Below are 16,615 nucleotides of genomic sequence, written 5' to 3'. Positions count from 1 at the left end.
GAGTGGCCCAGCTCCGCCCCGACATCCAGGCCACTCTCTGCCGCTGCTGCCACCACCATCACCTCCCTGCCCAGGCTCAGGACCCAAGGGGGCAAGACTCCTGCAGACCCCCTGTGGGGGGAGAGGCCACCCCGGATGATGAGGGCCCAGCAGGGCAGGACAAGGGGGACAGAGAGGAGGGCTGGCTCTGCGCACCCTACACTCATCTCACCCTCTCTGTGCTGGGAAGACTTTATGCCCATTTCGTAGGACAGAAAACTGAGTCTGGGGGAGAGGAAGTGCTCACCCAGGGGCGCTTGGCCGGCAAGTGGAGACGTCGGCCAGATTAAAAACTTGGTTCTTTGCATGATTTCAAAAAGGGACATAAATAGGTCGAGATGGAGTGAGAGACAAGACAGACAAGACATAAGTGACAGAGAAGAGGTGAAAAGCCAAGCTGGGAAGTCGGAGCGAGGATCTGGCTCCAGTCCCAGCAGCCACCCAAGTCCCCTCTCCACCTGCACGCACCTCTGGGAGGGGACCGGCCTCCTGGACGCCCTCCCCCCCCCATCACTTCTCTCTTCAGGGAGTGTTTGTAGAGGCCAAGTTTCCCAGCAGCCCGGACTCGCTGCCGTCACCCATGGTCTGTGCGCCTCTCAGCAGCAGCAGCAGCGGCTGGAGGGATGTGAGTTAGACTCAAAGGGGGAACTTGAAGGAGAAGGTGAGGTGCCAGACAAGGCAAGGGGGGAGGTGCTGGGTGTGGGCAGGTGAGGCAGCTGGGGAGGGAGGACACCGGAGGCGGTAACAGGGGAGGAGGAGGTCGAGGGTGGCAGGTGCTCGAGGCCACGATGGCGGCTGGTGGGTCCGTGCCAGCGGCTGCTGCACGCAGGATGGTGCGGGGGCCCGCCCGCCCGCTGGAGAAGGGGCTGGGGGGCCGGAGAGCCTGAGCCTGAGCTCTGGGAGGGGAGTGGACAGCGTGGGGGTCAGGTCCTCCCACCCGCGTTTCCACAGGACCAGAGACGGAGAGGGGGATGGGCTAGTCAAGACAGTAACAATGAAAACAGCAACAGTAATAATGGCTCCGGAACTGCAAGTGTGCCCCTTCTCTGCGCCAGACCTGCACACGCTTGTTTAAGCTTCCTGGGAGCCACAGGAGGAAGCTGTTAGGATGCCCAGTTGACAGATGAGGCCGCTGAGGAGCACGGAGCTGGCTGGGTAGCGACAGAAGGGGTTTGTGGTCCTGGCTTTACCCCTCGGGCTCCCAACCCTAACCCTTCCACGCAGCGTCTCCGCCTCGAGCGCACACAAACGCGCCCACGCCCGCGAGCTCTGCTCCAACGCGGCCGACCCACGAGTGGGGCGCACAGGGGGACGGAGGAGCCGTCTGCACAAACACGCACAGCGACAGCGGTGACAGGGGCGCGCCCTCGCGCTCCCAGACCCGCGGACACAGGCCCGCCGGACCTCCCCACCGCCCCGCGCACGCACGCGCACGCGCACACGCTCCCTCCCGCGGTTTCCAACATCATTTTAACTCAGATAAAAAGACATGTGCGCATGTCTGTGTGTCTGAACGCATGTGTGAGGGGAAGAGCAACAGCTAGACGGAGACACAGAGACACAGAGAGAGAGAGATGGGGGTGGGACGGGGGGAGGGTTGGTCCTGTGTCTACACTCCAGACTCATTTTTCTGCCTAGAGGGCTGGGGGCTGGGAGCGCCTCTATCTGTGCGGCCTGTGAGCGCGGTGGGCTCTTCGCGTTCCCCTGGGTGACAGGGGGCTCTACGCTCTGTCCCGGTCCTGTTCCCACCTCAAGACACTGGTGATACGCCAGCCCACACCCTCGGAGCCAAGGGCCAGCGCAGCCCAAGGGGGCCAGGCTTCGAGGCCGGGGAACCCCCAGACCGGGATGCCCCTCGGGCGGTGGGAGCCCGCAGCGCCCACCGCAGGTCCAGACCCGCCGCCGCTGTGTCTCTACCTCCGCCTCGGTCCCCATCTCGCCTGCTGCCAGCCCGCACCACCGCCCCCCACCTCCACCAGGACGGCTTCTGCAGAGCCTGGGCCTCCCTCCCCTCCCTCGTCACCCTCCGCCATCTCCATCCTTGTCTCCCCCAACACAGAGCGACACTCACCCCAGTGGCTCGGCTTCCGCTGGGCCTCTCCCTGCGCCCCAGGTCCCCCCCTCCACATGCCTCCAGCCGCCGGGGGATCTGCCTCCCCAGGTCTCCAGGGCTTCCCGTCGAGGTTGTGCTGGGGGGGGCGCAGGGGCTTTTGGGGTCTCCCCGCGCCCCCCCCTCCTCGCCTGTCGCCCTTCCCACCCCGCCCCCCAAGGCCCGTCTAGGCCACTGCAGCAACTGTCTCCTCCTGCCCTCCCTGCTCGCCTCGTCCAGTCTCTTACCCTCTACCTGCACTCTCCCCCCGCCCCGCCGGCCTCAGCCCCCTGCTCTCTCCCTGCCCCTCTGCCTCTGCGCCCAGCCCCCCCTCAGGCCCCCCCTCACTGTCTCGCCACCCTTGGGACCACCAGGCCCCCCACTCCTTCTCCATCTCCTCCTCACTCTGGCTCCGTCCCCATCACCCTCTCGCAGGTAGGTCGGGGAGCCCGTCCCGGTCGGCTTCTCTGTCTGTCTGTCCGTCTGTCTGTCTCCGTCTCCCTCGGCTGGGCTCTGTCTGTCTCTCTCTCTCCGCGATTACAATTTCTAGTCACACGGCAGTGCAGGGCCAAGCTGTGCCTCAGCTCCCTCCCGCCCCACCCCCTCCCTCCTCCTTTCTCGCCTCCTGAGCGGGGAGGGCGCCTCTCCTCCCTCCTCCTCCAGCCCCCCTTCCCAGCGCCAGAGGCCTCCCCCTCCCCCGTTAATCAAAGGCTCTGTTATCTAATTAACCCATTGGTTCTGGGCAGCCGGGGAAGGGCAGGGAAGCTGGGGAGGAAGGTTGAAGGCTGGGCTGCCCAGGGAAGGGGTGGGGGGTGTCTGGGCTGTGCCAGGCCTGGCCTCCTGGCACAGACAATCTGATCGGCCGCATAACCAGGCTGGGCCAGCGCTGACCCACCCCCCGCCTCGTGCACCTGCCCCCCAGCCCGAGTGCAGACAACCTAGCGCGGGCTCCTCTGCAGGCAGGCGCTCCCCCAGGACCCTAGGAGCCCCCCAAAGCCCCCCAGCACACCGCACAGCCAGGCACTGTAACCTCCACCCCTGATACACCAGCGAACCTGGGCCCACGTCACCGTCACCCCAGTCCTTCAGCCGAGGGTCAACCCCTGTTCACGCCACAAAGAAACCCGTCCCCAGATGCAGCCCTCTCCCCTGGACCTCAGCCATATCCTGCTATCTGCCTCCTGATACACTTCTGCAAAATGGGCAGGGCAGCCTCTTCCATCCATTCTATTCATCGATTTTAATCCATCCATCCATCCATCCATCCATCCAACAAATATTTTCTGCGTCCCTACTGTGTGCAGACACTGGTGTAGCTGCTGACTAATGCTACCCCCACCCTCCAAACCCAACATCCACAGGCCCCAAAAGACAAGTAGCAATAACAGAGCACATTGATCAAGTGCCAGGGGGCCTGGGTTTCAGTCCTGGACCTGCTGTTGGTTTGCTGTGTGACCTCAGGCCAGTGACTTCATTTTTCTGAGCTGCAGAAAAATGCTGTGAAACAGGGATAATAATAGTATCTATCTCATGGGGCCACTCGGGGACTGGCTCAGTAAATGGCTCTCTCTTCACAAAAGATGCAGATCTGACCACTTCTCATCCCCGCCACCATCTCCCCTAGATGATCACAGTTGCCTCCTCAGTTGTCTCCCCACTTCGACTCTCGCTCTCCCTCCCAGACGGTTCTCACAGGCAGCTGGAGGGGTCCTGACAGCATCCAAGTCAGATCCTACCCCTCCTCCACTAAACAGCTCTCACACTCTGTCTCATGGGGTGTAAGGGCAGAGACTTCACCAAGGTTTAGCAGACCCCTCTCCCCAGGATGTGCTGCTCCTCCCCTGCTCACCCACCCACCTCAGGCCACACTGGCCTCTTCACTGTTTCTGGAATGGCGCGCACAGTCCTGCCTCAGGGCCTTTGAACATGCTCTTCCCTCTGCCTGGACCGCTCATCCTCAGGTGTCCCTGTCCTCCTTCAGGTCTTTGCCCTTCAGGTCTTTTCAGTGAGGCCTCCTTGCATCTCACAGCACCCCTGCCCCACACCAGAACCTTCTCTGCTTTGTCTATATTGCATTTGTTACCCTCTGACCTCTTAGAAGCCCACACACTTGAGTGTAAGCTCCCCGAGGGCAGGGACTGCGTCTGTTTTGTGCACAGTTTGGTTTCCAGCACCTACGATGGTGCCTGGCACAGGGTAGGTGCTCAGTGAACATCGGGTGGAGGCATTAGTTATCAGCGCCATCATTTAGATCCCTCCCCAGTTTCCCCGCCTTCTCTCCTATAGTCACACAGAGATGCACCTGCTTGGCCACATGCCCCTCTCTGCACACCCAGCCCAGGACACACTCACCCAGCTGCACATCTCAGGCTCACCCCACAGACGTCCAGACCCCAGGGTCCCCTCCCATCCCAGGAGGCCCCTCCCATCCCAGAAGGCCCTTCCCATCCCAGGAGGGTCCCCTCCCATCCTAGGAGGCCAGCCTGGCAGACTCAGCACCTCCATACGCCGCCGCCGCCAACACACTGCCTTCAGCTCAATTTCTGCACCCACAGCATGGCGCCATCTGGCTGGCAGGATCCCAGATACTATACTGTAGGTCCCCAGGGCAGCTGCGTGCACCCCACTAAATGCAGGCCCTGAGGGGAGCCACACCTCAGATGCCACCTGTGTGGGCTACATTCCTGGATATGGCTTTGCGCCGAGGGGACACCTGGCCCCAGCTACAGCCCTCCAACGCAGCTAATAGGGGCTAACCCTCTTCTTCTGAGTATGTTCTCAAAGCCAGGGGCTGTGCACATGCCTGACTCATACCAACTCCTTGAATAACCCCACCACCAGTAATGGTAATGTCTACCGTGTACCTGGCACCGACAGGGCAGAGTCCTGGGAGTTTGACTTGCATTAACTGTAGTTCTCCCATTGGCCCTCTGACAGGGGACTGCTCTTACCCCCACTTCACAGACAGGGAAGCTGAGGCACAGATAGGCAAAGTCACTTGCTCAAGGCTAAACACACAGCTGGGAAGTGGCCCCTCCCTGGTCAGCCTCCCCAGAGTCGAGGGGCCCCAGAGCCACTCAAGCTTGTCATGATAGCAGGAACAATCCCCTTGGAGGTCTCCTGGGGGCCTGTTGAATTGTGACCTGCCTTCTGTGACCCTCATTGGCCACGGTTCGGCCCTGATAGGGACGGGAATCTCTGTTGAGCATTCACTACGGGCCTAGGGCCATGCTTAGCCGTGCCCTCATCTCCAGATGCTGGCTTCTCCCCGCGGCCCTAGGAGGAAGGCATTGTCCCTGTGTCCATTTTCCAGATGGAGAAGCAGATCCTGAGGGCTAAAGGTACTGGCTGATGGTCACACAGCCTGGGTATGGGGCAGCTGGGATTGGAACCCAAGGCCCAGCCCTGGGCCAGGTCAGCACACTGCCTCTCTCACCCCAGGGCCCTGGGAGAAGCCTCAACATGAGGGTCCTCCACCCCAACCTGGTGCAAGGGACCAAAGCAGACACAGAGATGCAAGAGGCCCCAGAGAGAAGAGGTGTGAAAGGCAGAAAGGGGCAGAGACACAGCAAGAGAGAGAAACAGAGTCAGAGACCAACACGAGCCCTGTGAGGTGGCAAGAAAGAGGGAGAGAGGCTTTAAGGGGGAACAGAGGAAACTAGAAAGCGAGCCGAGATCCAGGGGAAGGCGGAGGCACGGAGGACCAGGCACTCGAGGCGAGGGGCCGAGGCCTCACCAGCTTCGCCGTCCTCCCCAAGTTCTGAGAGATCTCGGGCATCGTGCCTGACAGGATTCAGGCAGATGGCAGATCGGAAACTCAGGGGCCCAGGAGAGGCGGGGTGAGGAGAAAAGAGAGGCAGGGAACATTCCAGTCAGGCGTACTCATTTTTTTCTGGGGGAAGTTCAGGAGGTGAGAGAAAAGATAGGAAATTGACTGCCATCGCAGCAAGAGGGATGGAGGTTAGATCTAAAGAAGAACTTCCCAACTGTGAGGGACTGGGGCGGAAGTGGAGCCTGGAGCCAGGAGGGTGGAGAGACATCAAAGCCAGGGAGAGATGAACACTTCTCTCTCTGGATGTCTGTCATACGGGCATGGCCCGGAGCTGTTAAGGTGGGGGGAAGAGGGGGAGGGTACAGGGAGCACAGGCTTCAGGGGTGGATGAAACAACTTCACACGTGTGTCCCTCTGAGCCGGTCCGTGTCCTGACTGCTTTTAAAATAAAAGCAACCCCAAAGCCCCGAGAATTGACAGTCCGCTAACTTTTGAGATAGAATCACCCTGGGAAAAGGGTGGTTCAGGCCCCTCATAGCTGCTGCGGAGGAAAGAGAGTTGGGGCTCAGCTCAGGACTTGCCCAAGCTTCCTGAGGCAGGGGTGGGCTGGGGAGAGATGACTTGCTTGGTGAAGGGGGCTGTCTTCTCCTGTCTTCCCCCAACTCCCGACTGAGAAGCACTGACGGGTCATTTATTTGGTCTTTCATATGTTCATTTAACAAATATTTACTGGTGACTCCACCTCCCCGAGTCTCCGCCCACACACCAGGCACGTTCCCACCTCAGGGCCTTTGCCCTTGCTGTTTCCCTCTGCCTGGAGCCTTCCTCCTTGGGTCTGCGTTGCTCTCTCTGCCTCCATTCTGGACTCTGTTCCATACCACCTCCGGGGGGGTTTCTTTGCCCCCCGCCCCCCAGCCCGTCGCTCACACTTCTCTTCCTTTCCTCCACAACCCTCTCATCAGCTGGCCCGACGTCATATGATGGATAACGCCTGGTCCTGCCTATTGTCTGTCTCCCCACTAGAAGGTGAGCTCCCCAGGCAGGGAGTTTGTCTGTCTGGCTGCATCCCAGGTGCCTAGGATGCGCCCGGCTCCTACAGAGCCTCATCAATACCCGCAGAATGAAGGAGCGAGCGAGCGCCCCCTACCGCTGGATTCCCTGCCGGCGCCGGGGGCGCAGGGGCACAGGAGACCTGCCTTTGTCTTTGGGGAGTTAGCGGTCCAGAGGGGAGACCTACAAAGGCTAAGTGAGAGGGTGAGCACAGGGTGGAGGCCCTGGAACGTCTGCGGGAGGCATGCGGGTGAAGAAGGGCGCGTCAGGCAGAGGGACCCCTGTGTGTAAAGGCCTGGGGGCCAGAGAGGCAGATGGGGGTCGGGGGTCTGCAGAGTCCAGCTCAGTTACAAAGACGTCCTGCTCCACAGCGGGCTGAGAGGCGGGGGTGCTGGGAGCTGAGGGTGGGAGGCTGTGACAGGAGAGGGGCAGGGTCAGCTCTGGGTTGGAAAGACCCCTCTGAGTGGACTCTTGGGAGAGACTGAGGCCGGGCAGGAGCTGGGCCAAAGGTCCAGGGGGAGAGGATGAGTCTGGGGCCGGGGCCACAGGGGTGGCGAGGAGGAAAAGAATGAAAAGATGCTGCCAATTTGCAAAAAGTGGCAGAACTTGGAGATGAGGCAGAGGAGGGGGGGCAGGTTCTTCTTACAGATTTGGGGGTCAAATTCTTAAAGCCAGGACGGGGGAGAGGGCAGGGAAGAAGGTTGGGGAGAGGAGATTGGAGCGGTCCAGTCTTTGCTTGTAGGTGGCGAACCCGCTCAGGCCAGCACCCCAGATGCTACGGGTGGTGGAGGGACCCGCAGCCTGGGTGCCATCAGTTGCTGGCTGTGTTACCTTGGGCCAGGCCCTCCCCCTCTCTGGGCCCCCAGAAGATGGTCTGGTCAGCAAGTGACCAGCAAATGTGAGCTGGGACTCGAAGTCTGCCTGGTGAGTGGGGAAAGCAGCAAACCCGCTCCAGTCCCAGGCTGCTGCCAATTTTCTGCTGGGAACCATAGCTTGCTGTCCCCGTTTCTTCGTCTGAGAAATGGGAATTGATAACAGGTAGCATATGACAAAGGGCTGGGAAGGCAGGGGGTGGGGGGAGAACAGCAGCTGTTTGCCAGCCGGTGTGGAACCGGTTCAGTATTTGAGTGGGTCGCTGTCCCCCACTGTGGAAGTGCTATCAGCGCCGTCGGGTATGGTGGCCGCCAGCATATGTGGCCATCAAGCACTTGCCACGTGGTGTGAATGAAGAGCTGAATTGCTGACTTACTTTAATCGAGAATTTTTTTTTTTGGCTGCACCCTGCAGCACGCAGGTTCTTAAGTTCCCCGACCAGGGATCGAACCCGTGCCCCCCGCAGTGGAAGCTCAGAGTCTTAACCACTGGACCGCCAGGGAAGTCCCTCTTTAAATTAACCTAAATGTCGATGGCCACACATAGCTGTGGCCGTAGTGGTTGCTGTATCGGACGGCGGGGTACGGCCATCCCTGTGCCTCCCAGTTCAGCCTCTGTCCCGCGTGGAACCAGTTCTGAGTCCCCAGAGCTTGGGCTCCTCTGCTCAGAGGCTCTGCCCAACAAGCTCACAGGGCTCTCCCAGGATTCTGGAAGGACTTGGAAGGAGATCAAAGCGAGAGAAACAAACTCAACTGAGAGTAGGGCACGCAAGCCAGCCTGGCTCTGCCTTTGTCATATGAAGCCTGCTCTGTGCCAGGCCTCTGCTGAGGCGGCCTTGGGCCCACAGGGGAGGAACGACAGCGGTTCCACTTCACGGAAGGGCACACTGAGGCATGGTGAGGTCCTGAGTCCTTGTTGTACCCATGACTGCCTGGACCCGGGCAGGAACCAAGAGACGGAAGGAAGCTGAACATCCAGGCCCCCTATACTGTGTGACTCTGGGAGGTGGGGCGGCCTAACACCGCCGCTGAATTGAATCCACCCAGGGAGAGAGCTAGGACCTAGCCTGGTATGGGCGGTTTTCCAAACAGCGGTTATTGCCAAGGCTTCGCAGGGGTGCATGGGGGTGAGTTTGCAGATGGGGAGGGCCCTAGTGTGAGCCAGCCTGACTGTGGCCTCCCGCCCCCGTGCTCCCCTCCCTGTCCCCTGGAAGGGCAATGCTGCCATCTGTTTTCCATCTCAGGGCGTGCAGAAGTACTACTCTTTAAAAAAGGGGGGGTTCTACTGAAAGTAACCACAAGCTGAGAACTCCTTGAACGGGATCAGTGTTCCCTAGACGTCGGCGGCGTCCAGATGAGCTGGGGGCTTTGTGAGAGTGCAGATTCTGATTCGGTGGATCCAGGACCAGGCCAAGATCCCACATTTCCCAGGGATGCTGGTCCTGGAGCAAGGAGTCAAGGGGGCCCTAAGTGTGCAACCCGCTCCCACGTTCCACTTCCAGATGAGTAATGAACCCTCCCCTCCCCCGCCCTGTCTAGGGGTGCGCTGGGAGGGGATGCAGACCGGGGTTAGAACCTCGATTGTCACTCGTATTAGACATGGGGCCTTGGAAAGGGGACATCGCCTCTCATGGCCTCAGTTGGCTCATCTGTAAAATGAGGAAAATAGCTAATCGACCTCCTCGGATGGTGGGGGGGTCACTGGTCCCAATATCTGTGACGTTGCTGAGCACAGTGCCTGGCTCATAGAAAGGTCTCAATAAAACTCTTCTATGGGCTTCCCTGGTGACGCAGTGGTTGAGAGTCTGCCTGCCGATGCAGGGGACACGGGTTCGTGCCCAGGTCTGGGAAGATCCTACATGCCATGGAGTGGCTGGGCCCGTGAGCCATGGCCGCTGAGCCTGCGCGTCCGGAGCCTGTGCTCCACAACGGGAGAGGCCACGGCAGTGAGAGGCCCGCGTACCGCAAACAAACAAGCAAACAAACAAAAAAACCTCTTCTATGACTGTGACTCTCCTCCTCCTCCTGGAGGGTGTCACGCTGTCACTTGAGGAAGGATGGACAGGTGCAAAGGGCAAGGGCGTCAGGGAGACCTGGGTTTACCCTCTGACCCGCCGCTTTCTCGCTGTGTCCCCCTCCGGCCCCCCAGGCTCTGTCTGTGAAGGTAGTGACACCTAGCTTGGTGTCATTACCTGTCCGGTGTTGGGCACTTCAGTGACAGTGTCATCAGTAATAAATCATTAATAACAGTTATCACTTATTCTCACTGGGTCAGAAGAACAAATCTTTTCCTCCTTTTTACTCCATCCCCCACCCCCCCCTTATGTTAATCCAGTGTTTCTGGCTGGATCAAAAACACCCATTTATCACTGGTGGGGGACCCACAGAATCACCTGAAGGATCTTTGTTCCCCCCAGACCCAGCTGGACATGGACTGGACACCCCCACCCTGGTAAGGAAAGTCCGCCACGAGAATGGGCCTGGGTATGTCCTCTCCCCTCTGGGGTTTGAAGGGCATAAACAAGACTGAGAGGCCAGGAGCCTGTGAGTTACCAGAACTCCGATATCTCTTTTAAACTCTAATCTTCTGAACCTGTTATTCTTAACAACCTGCTTATTGTTATTATTAACAATCCTAATTTCCACTCGGAGGGCCTGATGGGCCAGCATGTTGCCCTCTCTGTTTCCCCCTTTGGAAAGCAGTGATCTCAGCTGGGGGAGGCAAGCTGCAGAGTGGCCAGTGCCCAGGTTTGCAGTCCCAGCTCTGCCACTGCTACCTTGGTGATCTCGGGCAAGGGACCTCATCTCTCCCGCATCAGTTCCCCCTTTTGTCAAATAAGGATGATGATCATGCCTCCCTCCCAGGACTCCTGTGAGGAGAAAACAGAACCAATCCACATGGAATCACCAGCACAGAGCCTGGCCCAGGGTAAGCACTAATGAATGTCAGCTCTTGTCATCATTATCTCCGGCACTGTGTTTGAGGGTTCCAGGCAAGTGGACAGCAAATCTCCGCATTTACCGCCTGGGGTTGCCCCTCTGGGAGAGTTGGGGCTGCCACTGCTTTCTGACCTTTGTCACAGTGTTTGAACAAGAGCTCTGGGGCCTAAGCTCAACACTCTGACAGGAGTGTGGGCTGAGGGGTTCAGGGGACACAGCTGAGACAGGAAGGGAGTGGCCTGGGTCGCTGCCCCAGCCCGACCTCGCTCCCTCTCTGCTTGCCATCTGGGTCATACACAGGCTTCTCAACACCCCCACCAGGACCCAGTGTTCTCACTCTCTGCAGCCCTCTTGAGGACCCAGCCGCCCCCTGGGATGGACTTCTGCCTGCAGGGGCCCTACCAGCCCATCTCCCAGGCCTCAGAAGCAGCCCCTCCCCTCCACCTGCCATGACAACAGTTGCATGTAGGTTTCCAGGCAACAAGGGGGCATCTTGGCACTCTTTTTACTCTCCTGCCACCCCCTCTCCGGCAGAGTCACCCCACTCTCACGGACTGGGAAGGGAAGGGAAAGGGGGTTTCTCCCCAGCAAAGATGGAGGGTTCCTAAACTCAGGGATGAGGAGGCTTCCTACACTCTGCCAGAGAGGAAACACAGACATTCTCCCTACACCCCGCCAAGGGTGATGGTGGAGGAACTGATGGTGGGGCTGAGCAGTGTCGTGACACAAAGGGGACCCCTGTCACCTGCACCCTGACCCGGAGATGAGACCAAGTGAAGCCCCTCCTCCCCCGGAACATAGCCTCACGTCCTCTGAGACCTGCACTGGGACCAGGTGAACTTTCAACCGTGTACCTGCCCTCCCTTCAACACACAGGGAAACCCACCCCTGACTGTGGGCTGCAATCTGACCCACGGAGGACAAGGGTGGGGTCTGGGGCCCACCCTGGCTGTCAGGCAACCAAGGATGGGCTGCAACAGAACTTGTGTGTGCTCTGAAGCCTGGTGGTCTTAAGAGTCTTCCTGCCCTTGGTGTGGCAGAGAGGCAGGCCCTGGCTCCGGGGAGGCCCAGAGCTGGGGCCAAACTGCCCCGAAGAATGATGGGGCAGGAAGGGCAGGCAGAGAGAGCCCCTGGCAAAGGGGCTTTGATTCTGGAAGAAAATCAAGGGTAGGAGTGTGGAGAGAGTGACGGGGGTGGGGTGGGAGAGGTGGGAAGAACCGCCTGGAGAGGAAAGAGAAGAGAAAATAGCAGAGGTGGAAAAGTCAGCCGACTACAGTGCTGGGCAGGTAAGAAAGGTGGATGAAGCAGGTAAGGACAGTGTAGGGAGGGTTGGCCCTTGGGGTACCTGAGCACAGGGCACTGCTACCCCAGGGGGAGAATTATTCAAAAGAAGCTGATAATCTGGAATTTTGAGATATAATTGAATATAACCTTATATTAGCTTTAAGTGTACAACACAATAATTCAATATGTGCAAAATGATCACCACAAGAAGTCTAGTTACAAATCACCACGCGGAGTTACACATTTTTTTCTTGTGATGTGAATGAGTTTTTATGTGAAATTGCTAATTTTTAAAAAAAAGTTGGCAACACATTAAACACTTTGGAAGCAGTAGGGGGAAATAACACGCGCGGTCCACAGGACACCAGTGTACGTGCTCAGGGCTGTGGGGAGGGCGAGTGCGGGGGAAAAAGGAAGAGGAGGAGGAAGGAAGACAGAGGGCCGGGTGGAAACAGATGGCTGGAGGTGAGGGAGAGCGACAACAGAGAAACGGAGAAGAAAGTGCAGGGAGCGAGCCTGGCTGGAAAGAAGTGGAAGAGGAAGCAAGGGTAGTCAGTGGAGCGGAGACCAGCAGGCACTGGGCTGGGGGGCGGGGTGACGGGGCAGCCGAGGGGAGAGCGGTGGGAGATGGAGGTGCAGAGAGAGAGGCACGAGGTCCAGGTGACACCTTAGGACAGATGCCCAGCCAGAGAGGTCGGGGAAGGGAGGTAGGATGCGGAGGGTGTGATAAAGAGAGGGTGCACTGTCCTATCAGAGGAGACAGGTGAGCCATGGGGGTGGGGAGGAGAGCAGCCGGGGTGCCGGAAGCGGCTGGGGACTCAGCACTTCCCCCGCCAACTCTGGCCGTGCCCCACAGCACCTCGCCTGGAGACCTGCCTCTCTCCACCTGGCCTCCGTGCGCCTGCATGCGCACGCTGGGCCCTGGCTCCATTTTCCTGAGACGTGTCAATGGCCCTCTGATACCTGACGTCTTAATTCTGCTGGAGCCCTCTGACTCCGGGAGCACTCTCCCAACTGATTCTGGGAAGGATGCAGGGCGGCTGCTGGGGTCCCTCCAGCACACGCGGAGCCCCCTCACGCTGGGATCTGAGAATGTACCGGCAACACGTGGGGCTGCATCTCCAGAGCTCTGAGGCCACCTCCGTGCCTCTCGATGTCTCCGTGACACCTCTTTGAGTCTCTGTGAGTGTGAGGTCACAGGGCGACCAGGAGTGAGGGCCTCCCTGGCAGGGCGTCTCTCCAGGAGGTGCTCTTTGTCTCTCCCTCCGTGTCTCTGTGTTTGAGGGACTGCGTGTGTCTCTGCGTGTCCAGGTCTTTCTCTCTGACTCTGGGTTCCGAAGCCAAGTTCATAACTGGGTCTCTCTGATTCCACATCTGGGTCTCTGGCTGCGAGTGAGTGACTCTGTGTGTGTGTGTTTGTGCGTGTGCGCCCACGCACGTGTGCACCTCTGCCTACACATGCCTCTGTGTCTTTCTCACACTCTCCTTCCTGCCCTCCACTGATGGCTGACTCTCTCTGGCAAGTTGGGCGCCATGCCTCTGGTCGCCCCCTGCACGTCTCCGGTGCTGGAGTGCCCTCTGGCTCCTTCTCACCTGCGCTCTGGGTCTCTCCCCATATGCTCCAGAGTCAGCGGTTCCCTGTGTCTCTCTGCCTTGCCTGGTCCCTTGCTCTGTGTGAGGATGATGTGTGTTCCCCTCCCTCCCCTACTTTCCTTTCTTTTGGAAATTGAGTAACTCGGTGTAGGTCTGGCTCCCTGGTGATGCGCCCTAATTGTGTGTCTGTTTGGGAGTGGGGTCCCCCTCTCTCTTTCTGGCTGTGCCTCTGTCTCTCTGGCTCCCACCCTTCCCTGCCTTGTCTGAATGTCTCCCTCTTACCTCTTGGCTGCTTCGCTCTCTGTCCCTCCTTTCTGAGTGTGTGTTTGAACACTCAAGTGCCAGGATTAGAGGAGACCCAGGGAAGAGCGGGAGGAAGATGGGGAGGGGAAAGGAGGTGCACGTTAGAAGCAGAAAGGAGACAGGAAGAGGGAGGGGCTGATCCTGGCCACTGCGGGGTTGGGGGAGGTTTTAGCGGGGAGAGGATGCTGCCTGCTGCCTGGACCGGGAGGGAAGCGACTCTGGCTATTCCCAGCTGCCGCTGGAGCCCGAGTTCCTGTCTGGCGGCTGCGCGGCCGGGACTTGGGATGTGAGGCGCATAGCAATGGGGCTCTGCGGAGGCTCGACTGCAGCTCCCAGCTGGGGAGGGCGTGGGGAGGGGGCTGAGGGGCAGCCCTGTGGCTCCCTTCCCCCCTCCCCTTTCCCATCTGGGCTCTCCCCAGGGGATTTCCTCACCCTGAGAAAGTCTTCCAGAAAGCAAGGCCCGAGGCTGCGAGGAGCAGGGTGGGGAGAAGGGGCCGGAGCTCCGGAGGAGCGGCAGGGGTGGGGGCGGGGAGAGAGGGGGAGGATGGGAGTGGCAGAGAGACAGGACGGGGCGGGTGGGTGAGGGGGCACCATGGGCCTCAGGACCCAGAGTCCAGGAGAGAGACTGGCTGGGCCCCTGGCCGGAGAGAAGGAAGAGCCCATGCAGGTGGGGGCTTGGAAATGTGGGCGGAACCCTAGACAGAGCCTGGGTCACGGGCTCCCCAGGACTGATGGGGAGTTGGAAAAAGCCGAGGCAAAGAGAAGGAGAGGTTCCAGACAGGAGGCCCCTAGGACTGGGGGGTCTGGGATTGGGGGATCCCATGAGGTGAGGAGACAGGGATGGGGGGCTCTAAATGAAGAAAGGTCACAGAAGGGGGTCCCGGACAGAGCAGGATGTAGTGAAAGAGGCTAGGGGTGCTAGGGAGAAGCTCCACCGGCCCCTGCCCAGGTGAAGGTCCTAAGCAGAGAGGGGACGTGATAAGGTAGCGACTGGGGGCCAGAGGAGAAAGAGGCTAAAGTTACAGTCTCCTGGAGAGGGGATCAAGGGGGCATGTCTGCGGGGAGAGAGTGAGAGATGGGGGATGAGGGGATCCTGAGGGGAAGATGAGGTGCAGTTAGAAAGTCCTAGAAGAGTAGGTATGAGGGTGGGAAGGCTTGGGAGGGCAGCAAATGGGGGAGGGGAGGTCCCCAAGAGGAGAGGGCTAAGGACGGTGGGAGGCAGGTAGTGGTCCCAGCGAGACACGTGCCCAAGGATAGAAGGCCCCGAAGCAGAATGGGGTCAAGGAAGGGGGTCTTGGGAAGAGGGAGGGGCAGGGGGTTGGTTGCCCATCAGTAGGGGTTGGGGGGCCCCAGAGGGAGAGGGGCTGAAGACTGGGGCGAGGGTTGTCTCGTTCCCCAGTCACCCCCTCCGTTTTTCCCATTCTCACTTCCCAAACTCCCCGGTTCTCCCCGGTTGCCAGGGCAACCGCTCCTGCCAGGCGCGGTCACCAAGGAAACCCCGTGCCCGCCTCTCCCCCCCATCACTGGCGTGCCCCCCCCACCCCAAGCAGCGGCGGTGTGGAAGGTGGGAGGGGCAATGGGGGGGGGAAGAACCTGAACTCCCGCCCCAGAAAGAGGGGCCCAGACCTACACCCAGCGAGCCACCTCCCCTCCCCCCCACCCGCCCCGCAAGCCTACATCCTCAGCCCTACAGCTGGATACACAGCGACCGCCGAACGCACATCCCCCCCCACCTCCCCGTCCCTAGGCAGCGGCGACCCCCGCCCCCAACACAGAACTAGCCTGGCCCGGAGGACCCCCCACCCGACTACCTCCCCCACCGGCTGCCGCTCTCCATCAGGCCCCGCCCACTGTCCTCTGCCGCCGGCCCCCCAGCCCCGAGGAGGCCTAAGACCACGGTCCCCTAATTAGAGAATGCCCCCCCCCACCGCGGTTCCTCCTCCCGCCCCCGCCCGGGCCCTTCGGCGGCTACTCACAGCGAGGAAAGGGGCTCCTTCCGGGGGGCAGCATGCCCGGCCCGCGGGGGGAGGACCCCCCCAATGAGGCACAGGGATTTGGGGTGCGAGGCCCGCTGCGGGGAGGCGCGGGGGGCGGGGCTGCGTCCGGGCCCGGGTCTCTCGCGTTCCCCCCCCTCCCCGGCTCCTGGATGGGGAGGGGGCTTCCGCAGCGGCAGCGGTGGGCTTCGGGGGCCGCTCTGCCTCCTCGCTCGCCCGCCCGGCTGCCGCCCGGCCCGGCGCCCTCGTCCGCCGGCCCGCCTTCCTTCTTGCCTTCCTTTCTTTCCTTCTTTCTTTCCTCGCTTCCTTCCTTCCAGCCTTCCTTGCTTCCTTCCTCCCTCGTCGGGCCGCCGGCGCCGCTCTCCCCCCACCCCACCCCCCCAGGCCCCGGCCCCGGCCCCGGCCCCCGCCTCGGACGGTGCGGCAGCGACCGAGAGCCGCCGAGAGCGGCAGAGACGGGAGCGGAATACTGATGATGGAGGGGGAGCGGGAGGGAGGGGAGGGAGGGCGCCGGGAGGGGGGAGGCTGCCCGGGAGGGAACGGAGGGGGGAGAGGAGAGGAGAGGAAGAAGGGGGGGAAGAAGGGGAGGGAGGAAGAGGGAGAGGATGGGGAGGGGAGGGAAAGGGGGAGGGACGAGAGGGGGAGGGTGGGGGAGGGTGAAGCGGTGGGAGAAAGAAGG

The 16,615-nt window shown here is 60.5% G+C and overlaps 1 protein-coding gene across 1 annotated transcript in view; it reads right to left on the bottom strand.

Moving 5' to 3' along the window:
• LRRC4B (leucine rich repeat containing 4B) overlaps positions 1–15,975 on the bottom strand; it is a 38,977-nt gene extending 23,002 nt beyond the window's left edge. Inside the window, exon 1 of the mRNA XM_060084660.1 lies at positions 15,919–15,975. The gene's annotated coding sequence lies outside the window, so the exon portion shown is untranslated. The remainder of the gene's footprint in view (positions 1–15,918) is intronic.
• Positions 15,976–16,615: the final 640 nt, after the last annotated feature.

The sequence above is a fragment of the Mesoplodon densirostris genome, chromosome 19, assembly GCF_025265405.1.
Source record: "Mesoplodon densirostris isolate mMesDen1 chromosome 19, mMesDen1 primary haplotype, whole genome shotgun sequence".
Classification (NCBI taxonomy): Eukaryota; Metazoa; Chordata; class Mammalia; order Artiodactyla; family Ziphiidae; genus Mesoplodon; species Mesoplodon densirostris.
The sequence above is the reverse complement of the archived record's forward strand: the minus strand, read 5'-3'. Positions and strand labels throughout refer to the sequence as shown.